This window comes from Cinclus cinclus, chromosome 4 (genome assembly GCF_963662255.1).
Source record: "Cinclus cinclus chromosome 4, bCinCin1.1, whole genome shotgun sequence".
NCBI classification, from domain to species: domain Eukaryota; kingdom Metazoa; phylum Chordata; class Aves; order Passeriformes; family Cinclidae; genus Cinclus; species Cinclus cinclus.
Genome location: NC_085049.1, coordinates 25,821,431 through 25,829,132, shown reverse-complemented (window position 1 = coordinate 25,829,132; position 7,702 = coordinate 25,821,431). Strand labels below are relative to the sequence as shown.

Here is a 7,702-nt window from a genome sequence, read left to right as displayed (position 1 = left end):
ACAATCCAGCGCCACGCACCCTGGGACAGCCCCTCCGGTCGGGGAAGCACCGCACCGTACCAGCGCTCCCCTCTCCGCCCGCTCCATGGCGGGACGCTGCCGTGAGGGACGCGGGGCGGGGCGGGCGCGGAGGGGCGGGGCTGAGCTATGTGGGCGGGGTTTGGCGATGTGGGCGGGGCGTGCCGACGGGCGCGGCCAATGGCGGCGCGGGGCTCGACGGCGCGCGGCTCTCGCGAGAGCCGGCGAGTAAACATCGGCCCCCGCCGCGGGCCCGCCCGCTGCCATTAGCGCGGGGGCGGCGCCGCGCTCGGACAGGGCGGGAGGTGAGTCCTGAGGCGAGCCGGGTCCTGAGGGGAACCGGGCACCTTCCGCCCCGGCTCTGCCTGCGGAAACAGCGCTGGCACGCTGCCGCTGGAGACTTGGAATCTTCCCCAGCCTTTCCTCTTTCCTCCCCCCGCACCGTGAGGCAGCAGGAGCAGCCATCGCCGTGGAGGCTGTGGGAGCGCAGCCTCAGCCTCGGCTGTGGGGACGATCGGGGTAGGCTCTGGGCTGCCCAGTTCGCCCGCCTGCCCCTCGGGTGCCTCGTCCTCCTGCCCCCGGGGTGACTTGTGACTCGTCCCACAGTCCCTGGGGTGGCTCGTCTCGCTGCCCCGGGGTGACTTGTCCCCCTGCCGCCGGCTAGGGAGGCGGAGGTGCCGCCGGCGGTGTCGGTGCGGGGACACAGGTGAGCCCGGCGGGGGAGCGGGGCCGGGGCTGTGCGGAGACCCCCCCGGGACGGTCAGGGCTGGGCTGTACTCGTGCTACAGAACGTGGCTCTGGGCTTAAGGGTGTCCTGCCCTCTGGAGAAATAAATAAATAAAGGGACGAAATGATCTCCGTAAATGCGCTTAGAAAAGCAAACAACCTTCACAAGTTTCCACTCGAGGGAGGAACAAATCCCAAACCTTCTGCCGAGCAGGAGGAGTTTGGGATTGATGCCCCCGTGGTTTGGCTGTCCGGCTCGTGCTCTTTGTCTTTGAACAATTCTCATTGACTCAGGTAAAAGTTAAGTGCTAAGAACTTACAGAGGTCTCGCAGTTTTTGTTTGGTTTTATTTGATCTGGAACGCCTTGGGTTAGAATAGCAAAGTTCACACGCGTGCCTCCGCTGATGTACCTGGCTTTCTCTTGCGAAATCCAGGCTGGAAATAAATGAGCCTTGCTGTAGCCTCTGAATCAAAAGCAATGTCGGCGTTTGATTATCTTTTTTTAGGAGTTTTCTGTCTTACTTGGTGGGATGTATTGGTTTTGCTTGTACCTTCTTTTTGGAGAGCAGTGGGGTTTTTGTTGACTGTAGATGTTGGGATTTGTCAGGTGTGCTGATTCAGTGTTTTGATTGCAGTTTTTTAATGTCACTTAAAGCAGAGGGGTATTTTTTATGAGTGTTGATAACGCTAATAAATCTCACTAAGTTGTTGTGCCTGCTCCATAAAAGGAGCCTGAATATATACAGGAATCTGAAAGACTATTTTCATTCCTTATCCTTCAGGAATGAAAGAATACCAGCTTTAATTTTACTCTGAAGAGTGGAAAGAAATAGGAGCCCACAGGCTACTGACCTGAGAGGTGATGATCAGTGGGCACCTCTATTGCATGTGAGAAATCTGTTACTGTATCCAATAGAACTGCTGCAGTTTTACCTTCTGTGCCATATGTAGACATGTTTTCCTGGCTTTGTTAAGGAATGTCTTGGATAGGAAAAGTCAGATTTGCATAGCTCTGTGAACTCATTTGTTTTTCATAATGTACATGGCATACTATATGTTCAGTTGAAATATTATTGCTTTACAGAGCTTAAAAAAATTCTAAACATTTATTTCTCAGACATCTCCGAGGAAGACAAATCCCAAAACACTAGCTAAGCAGAATTCAGGAACAAATATTTACGGAGGACAGGTATCATGCTTTATTTCCTTCTGCCTTTTTTTCCCCCAGAAAGTTAGTCTGTGTTAAAAAAAAAAAACAAACAAACCAGCAAACCCACATGCCATCATTAACTTGCAGTGGACTTGGACCAGGCCCGTGCCCCTTGGTAAGGGAATGTTCCCAGAACAGAAATTTTGGATTTCTGTCAGATGATGTGTTGTGGGCCTGCTTGTGTGAGCTTTTTGGGGGTTTGATCTGTGGGAGAGTCCCTGGTGGGACTCTCTTGGATTGGAACAAGATAGGATGTCACACTGGAGCACAGTGCATATGGCTGGGATTTGCTTACCTGCTCTTTCTCAGGAATTCTGTGTAGCCTCCCTTGGCTCATCTGTCTTTTTGTCCCCAAAGTTTGAATGATGGGTAGGATTTTTTAAAATCATTTAGGTTACTGGTGTAGTTTGGGATGGCTCTTGAATCCTGTGGTAACCAGAAGGGGCTTAGTCACTGTCTGTGTCCACTGGATCTGTCTAGGCAGTGGGTTTGTCTTGCTTTCAAACCTTATCTTCTCCATACAGATTCAGTTTTTGGTTTGTCTATGTTTATTCCAATAGCAATATTGTTCTTCCCACCAAATTTAAGCTGAGCATTAGTTAAAATGTGAAGTCAGTTGTGATGTTTGTATTCCAGGAGATGCAGGGTAGATATGGAAATTGCTATGAAACGAATTGCTTCTCTGAATGCAGTATTCATCAGCACAAAGCCTGCTAAGCTGATATTATATGGTAAATGGTTTGCTTTTAGTCTCCCAGAAAGAGGCTTTGTGTCTTAGGGTAATGGCAGTTGACATAAATCAAACATATAATTGTCCACAAAATCATTTAATCTTCTCTTGTTGCTCATTTCAACATATAGCTGCACTTAGAGCAGACCTGCCACTAGTGCTAATTGCATTGCTGTGGCTTGAAAGTATGGGTTTGATAAATAACTGGAGACTAATTTTTGAGATGGGTTGGTGCAGAGTTTTTCAAAGTCTGGTGATTGAATAACAGCTTTTGTTGTGCAAAAAATTGTTATGCTGGGGTAAGCCAGTTTAATATTGTGGGATAGGAAATCAGAACTATTTATTTCGTGTTATGAATTTAAATAGTGAACTGTATTTAAGGTGATGGAGACTTGTCTTGAAGACTCAAAAATTAGTTGTCAAATGCAGCAGAGCAGACTTGATAATTTGATTGGTGCAGGATATCCTGCAAGTCTGTAATTCAAAACTACAGGATAACTTCTGGCAGTTCCACTGCTCCTGCATTTGCATAGGGAAGTAATAGAACATTTTCCTCTTAACCATATAAAACAAAACAGGAAGTAGGGGAAGAAATAAATGATCAAGTAAAACTCAGTGTCCTTGTCATAAATAATTTGATCAGTATGGGAAGGATTAAAATGGGCAGTTGTTGTTAATACTGCTTTACTTGTGAAATTAGGTAATCTTGTAAGGCATGCATTGATATCTCATTAAATACTTTTTACAGAAGAAAAAAGCAAAGGAAAATGGTGGATCAGGAAAGAACATGAATTTTTATGCTTCAAATATCTGATTTTCTGATTTCTTGGTAATTTAGGTGTTGGATTTCATATTCTGGTTTGAACTGCAGACTTGAAACTTAGTTTGTGTTGTATGGCTTTAATATTTATACCTACAAACTCTCAAATTTGTTAGCTGACCTATGATTTTATGAGAGTTTCAATTGATCAGAATGTGAAGGAAAGAGATGGCTAGAATTTGGAAGACGACTACTTGGGGATTTTGATTGTCTAAGGAGCAGTTGTCTATGTTTTTACTATTAAAAGGAGTAGTGGTTGGTTAACATGGTAGCTTGAGTTTATGGAATTTCACAAGATTGAGAATGTCCTGAAGCAGTAAAAAGGAAATCAACTATTCCCCTTTTAGTAACATGGAACAGCCAAGATGAAGTAAAAGTTTGGTGTGTGCCGGTTGTGCAAACAGATGGAGTTTCATCAAAGGTGACAGAATGAATGGGAGGGAGGAAGTCAAGGGATAACTCAGATCTGTATGGGAGAAGAAGAGTGCTTACTGTACTGCAATTTATATTAGCTGTGTGTGTTGTATTCCAGAGTTTGGGCCTGTGTTCACTGACATGCTGTAGAGGAGCTCCAGTCTTAGCAAAGGCCATGGCGTATTGGATTGTGTTAAATTTCTTTCCACAGAAGGAGAAACAAAAAATCTTTTATCTTTGACCAGATAAAAGGTTGTGAAACCTTTTTCTACTCGGTGTAATAAAGAGATTTTATTGTAAAAGACATTTACAGTTCTGAGAGCACTGTGTGTAATGTCACATTAAGCATTGCATTTATGAAATGTGCCAAGGTATTTTAGCAATTAAATCTCCTGGTAGGAAAACAAAAGCCAGCTGACCATCTCCTAGACAAGCACTTGGAAAACTTGGCCTTCCCAGAAAGCTGTACTTGGTTGAAGGCCCTTTTTATGAGCCACTGAAGTGGAATAATGCTTATGAGGAGCACAGTTGTGCATCAGTTGGTCGCACTTAAAATGAAGATATTGGGTAGCACCAAACCAGAGATGCTCAGCTTCCATATGCAGCAGTGTGTGGAAGGGGCAGTAGTCATAACTTCCATCACATAACCAAGGGGTGAGGAGGGATGAAAGTCATCACTTGAGTAAGACACTTGACTACCCTGAATGGCTGCTGAAGTCAGAAACAGCAGAGGAAAGGGGCTTGGCAGGAACAGCTTGTCACAGGTGGGGAGCTGTGTGTGCACAGGTGTATCTGCTGGTGGTACAGGCACCATATCCCTGTCCCCGATGCAACAGAGAGGGAGAGAGCTTCTCTGCATGCTTGTGCTGTGCCATGAACTTCCTCCAGGATCACTGAGAAAGGGCAGATGGGGCCTTTTCCTGCCAGATCACTGGCACTTTGGAGACTCTTGAGTCTGTTCTGTGGGTAGAAAGTCTCAGTGTTTTTATGACTTCACTAGTAAAAACCTATGTACAGCTGAGCTGATAGGTGAATTCCAAAGGACATTTCCTTGTCTGCAGGAGGGCTGTTGTCTACAAACCAGCCAAGATATGGATGGCTTCACCACAGAATCTCCTTACCCTTGTTTGAAGCTGAACTTTGAATTGCATGAATTAGATTTCCATGGGTCACACCTGCGCACAGAGGAGGGGACAGGTTTCAGGTGTCCCAGTATTGCCCCTTTATTACCCAGTACAGAGCTGTCTCTTTGGCTGATCAGCTAGGCTTGGACCAGACTCTGGAGAAGGCAGAGGTAGTTCACAGTCTTCAGTGTTCCACTCTTTCACATAAAAACTGAGGTAAACCTTACCTTTCAGGAGAAACTCCCTTTTCCCAGATTTGCCAAGTAGAAATGGCAGACCTTAGACCAATGGCATCAGACTCCCTTTGTCTTCTGTATATTGGAAAAATGTTTATTACAGGCATTTCTTAAAATTTGTTTTAATTACTTTTTACAATGAACAGTTGCATAATGTGTTCCCTGCCCTTCCCTCTTGCTGGTGCCTTATAAGGGAGGTAACCAGAACGGCAGCCAAATATCAGCCTGATGATGAAAGAATTGTTCCACTTAAAATGTCACTAATTTTTATCCTGCTGAGTCCTGTATGAAGAGGAGAGCTTACATTGGTAGCTCCCCAGACAAAAGCATTGGACTGTGTTGTTTGAAGACAGCTGTTGTTTCTTGAAGTTAGATTCCTCTGTTCTATGCTCTGTGGTGTTTGCAGAGCAGGAAAGGAGAACAAATTTAATCACAAGGTAAGGATTTAGTGGGAGTACCTGTTTCTTCTAACAGTAACAACTGGATATGTAGAATGACGTCTGTTTAACACTATTTAAAAGTAGAATTTAACAAGCTGTATAATCTGGAGCTATAAGGGAGTTTTGTGTTCAGCATATGAGGTTCTCTGTGGCATGTGGTCATTCAGCAGTGAGAGCCATGGCTGGTGCAGATAGGTAACAGGCAGCTGGTAAAGCACGTTCCCATTTAGTGGAGTAAAGGCTGTTGCTTATCAGACACTGGTATAGCAAATACTCTTGGTGAGACTTAGCAAGTTAGTTTAAAAGGCTGGGAGAATTGGGATTGTTCAGTCTGGAGAAGAGAAGGCTTTGAGGTGACCTCATTGTGGCCTTCCAGTGCCTGAAGGGAGCCCACAGGAAAGATGGAGAGAGACTCTTGACAAGGGCCTGGAGTGACAGGACAAGGGGGAATGGCTTCACACTGACACAGAGGAGGTTTAGATTGTGAGGGTGGTGAGGCCCTGGATCAGGTTGCCCAGAGCAGCTGTGGCTGCCCCTGGATCCCTGGAGGTGGTCTAGGTCAGGTTGGATATGGCTCTGAGCAAACTGGGATACTGGAACGTGTCCCTGCCCAAGGCAGGAGGCTGAAATTGGATGCTCTTGAAGGTCCCTTCCAGCCCAAACCAGTCTGTGGTTCTCTGAAGTAAGGTTACCTTGTGGTGCAGATCCTATAGCTGCATGTCTTGGAAGGCAGTCAAGTGCATTAAAGCAAATTCCAACTTTCAAGATAAGGCGGAAGAAAGGAATTTTATCATTTCTGGTGTCATTAACATGCATCTTGTCACTGGTTTTTATTAGTTTTGTTTGTGCTTGGTTGGTTCCACTAAAGTGATAAAGAGCTCTGGTTGAGCAGGTGGCTGTTCTTTGACTGACTTGCCATATTTCACTTGTGTAAATCAAAAGTTTTATTGTGCCTAAAGAAAATTTCTCTTGCTAAACTAATCTGTCTGCTGATAGTTTATTTCCTTCACTTCATGAAATTAGTTATAGTATGTATCTCCATTTCCATGAATGCTGTAGGAAAGGAAATATTAATATTCAGGTTTATTGGGGAGAGAGGAGAGAAGAGAAACCAACCAACCCTGATGGTATTGTAAGCACAGTTTCTAGTAAAGTTTTACTGTTTATTCCTTCTGCAATCTTAACAGCCATAGGTAGTCTTAAAAAGTAGTGACTAAGGGTAGAGAATCAAGGTTTATTAAAACAAGAGTTCTTCATGAGTTCATCTCTCAAATCTCCTGTGAACAAAGAATATAAGTGACCACTTTATGTTGAAGTGTATTTAGATGGTTCCTCTTGTGGTTAATTATTGTATGGACATTCCTGCTCCGTGTTTAATTTAACAGAGAAGGAGAGATCGTATAAAGTCTGTGTCACTTGAGCATCTTATCTTAGCCCACTTGTAGTCTGGGTATTGTGACCTCACTGCACAATTGCTTAAGTAGCAATTAGAAACTTTTCCAAGGTTTTTTTTTTTTCCTTCTTAAAAAAAAAAAAAGTCCAAAAACCTGCAACAATTATGTGAAAGAACACATGGAATAATCTCCTGTAAGTTGGTTATTCTTTGTAAAATCAAAGTCAAGTTGAAGTTGGACAAAATTACAATAAGGCCCATACTGCTGTCAAGGCACAACACATTCTCAGCCCATCATCCACCTCCCAGCCCTCTGGACCACAGGCTGGAAATCACTAAGTTATGATGAGTTGTGGTAGTAGGAATGAGCATCTTCAGAAATAGCTTCGGGTAAGCGATTGAATTGCAGGAAGAATTTGAGAAGGAGATCTGGATAAACAATACCAGTTGTTTGGAAGATGAAGGGAATACAGAAGCGGATTCTTCTGCCTTGTTAGGTATTTTTCCTCTCTTTACTCCTTGTCTTTTTCCTTTTCCCATGAGCTAGTGATAAAGGGAAAAGAACAAAGAGGAATACTTTAAATTGTCAA

The 7,702-nt window shown here is 44.3% G+C and overlaps 1 protein-coding gene across 2 annotated transcripts in view; it reads left to right on the top strand.

Moving 5' to 3' along the window:
- The first annotated feature begins 305 nt into the window (after nt 1-305).
- STK38L (serine/threonine kinase 38 like) overlaps nt 306-7,702 on the top strand; it is a 45,378-nt gene continuing 37,981 nt past the window's right edge. For both annotated transcript variants that reach the window (XM_062491826.1, XM_062491827.1), the window contains exon 1: nt 306-323. The gene's annotated coding sequence lies outside the window, so the exon portion shown is untranslated. The remainder of the gene's footprint in view (nt 324-7,702) is intronic.